The 2500-nt window shown below is 29.0% G+C and overlaps 1 protein-coding gene across 3 annotated transcripts in view; it reads left to right on the top strand.

Annotated features, from left to right (window-relative positions):
* The window catches only part of LOC137648503 (calsenilin), a 712312-nt gene that overhangs the window by 586967 nt on the left and 122845 nt on the right, over window positions 1–2500 (top strand). The gene's annotated exons all lie outside the window — the stretch shown is intronic.

Genomic DNA, 2500 nt, shown 5'->3' with positions numbered 1-2500 from the left:
AATTTTGCAATTAATATCAGACTATATTACTCTAGAATATACAGCCTAAAAAATAATGTTTTCTGGAATATCATTTTGATGGGTTTTTCAATAATTACTGCTACTAACTATTGGTGAAAACATTTATTTATTTTTGCAAATGGACCTATCTTTTAAAATCATATCCAAATCAAGTTATTATTTCTAACTCATCTCACAGATTTTTATTTCATTCATAATTAAAGTTATGATCAAGTACACATGCATCACGTATAACAATTCTGCAATTATTGTCAGACTATATTATTGCAATTTAAAACTAACACGTTTTCTGGACTATCATTTTGATGGGGTTTTCAAATATTACTGCTGCTAACTATAGGTAAAATATTGAAAACATTTATTTACTTTTACGAATGAACCTATCTTTGAAAATTATATCCAAATCAAGTTTTTATTTCTAACTCTTTTATAACTGACACTTTATTACATACCTGTTCTATCTAAATGCAAATACACATACACGCTCAGACACATACATACATACATACATCACCATCCCCTCCTACGCCTATTGATGCAAACGGCCTCGGTTAGATATATACATACATACATACATACATATATACATACATACACACATACATACATAAATACATACATACATACATACATACATACATACATACATACATACATAAATAAGAATAACAAATGTATGGCAAATGCGATGAAGCTACGAATGTACTTTTTCCTCTTGCTTTATTGAACTTATTCTGCAGAACACAAACCCCTACTAGCAAATACAGGCACAGCCTATATGCTATACAAAAACCATTATCAAAATTACCATTATCAGAATTGGAGAGAAGTTCCTGACTGATGATTCAAAGTAGTTGCAAAATATTTGTAAGCATTTTGTCTATTAACAATTTCAGCTTGTTTGCTGCATGGTTTTATCATTTTCTAACATTACATTCGAAATTGAAATATTACTCAAATTAGCTATTGTCTTATGAGTAACTGATAACAGATGGACTACCAATGTGCTATATACTGAGATATGTATATAAATAAACTTAAATATACATATAGTTGATTATTAATATTTACTGTGCATTCGACATGAGATGAATATAATTAATTTCTTGCATAGTTTTAATTTAAAAATAACTCATTTCTATCTATTGTCAAATCTGTACCTATGGTGATAATCAATTTTTACATATAGCAATTTGTTTAGTAAGTAAAGTAATTTATCTTCGGATTGTTATATAAATACAGACATTTTGATATGAGTTATAAGTGTAAACTAAATGAAATAACAGATTAGGATCATCATGTATATGATGTGATTAATGTCTTAAGGTGAATGATAAAGTTAAGCAAAGGGAAAATTTTTGATAGAATATTGTATGTGGTGAAATTACACCCTCAAATATGCAGATATTTACGAAGGACGTATACTTCTAAATGCTTTTTCTATAGTGTTAAACACGATATCAAAGTATTATATCCCTATAACCAATTTGGCGATTCTTGGAAGGTTGTAAAATATGCGATGGTAAATAAATGATCTAGTATTTTAAGTCAATGTCTTACATGGCCTCGTTGCCTACCGACTAGAAAGAGCGTGAATTATATCGCTTACCAATTTTACTTCGCCAGTTCCATCTTTTTGTTTAATATCGATTTCATCTGCAGTATTGTACTCTAGTCTTGGTTAGTGCCATAGCCTCTGTACCATGGCCTTCCACTGTCCTGCGGTAGAGTTCTCTTGCTTGAGAGTACAGTCGGGCACGCTGTTCTATCTGTTTTGTTTGTTTTGAAGTTTTATTGTTTATATATAAGAGATCTAATTTAATGTTGTTACTGTTTTTAAAATATTTTATATTGATTATTTATTACTTCTCTTGTAGCTTATTTATTTCCTTATTTTTCTTTCCTCACTAGGCTATATTTCCCTGTTGGAGCCCTTGGGCTTATAGTATCTTGCTTTTCCAACTAGGGTTGTAGCTTGGCTTGTAATAATAATAATAATGGTAATAATAATAATAATATGTAAGCTATACATTTCCTAATTCATTGTGGCCCCTCTCGTTAGGGTAGAAGGTGCTTTATGAAATGATATATAACGCAAGTTATGTCTACTGCTAAACGTAGGTGACGTCATATATGGTTTTACAGTGGAATTTAAACCGACATCTTTTTGCCCGGAGAAAAGATTACCTTCCTCATAAATCCTTGAATACTCTATTAAGCAGCTGCTTTACTACACCCTTCTGGATCTAATTCTGTTCATAGGCATGCTTCTACTACAGGTTTTAATATTATTATTATTATTATTATTATTATTATTATTATCATCATCACTATTATTATTATTAGTATTATTTTCATCATTATTATTATTATTGATATTATTATTAGTATTATTATTATTATTATTATTATTATTATTATTATTATTATTATTATTACCTAAGCTACAACCCTATTTGGAAAAGCAGGATGCTATAAG

The sequence above is a fragment of the Palaemon carinicauda genome, chromosome 10, assembly GCF_036898095.1.
Source record: "Palaemon carinicauda isolate YSFRI2023 chromosome 10, ASM3689809v2, whole genome shotgun sequence".
Taxonomy (NCBI): domain Eukaryota; kingdom Metazoa; phylum Arthropoda; class Malacostraca; order Decapoda; family Palaemonidae; genus Palaemon; species Palaemon carinicauda.
Note: the sequence above shows the minus strand (reverse complement) of the source record. Positions and strands in the feature narration are given on the sequence as shown.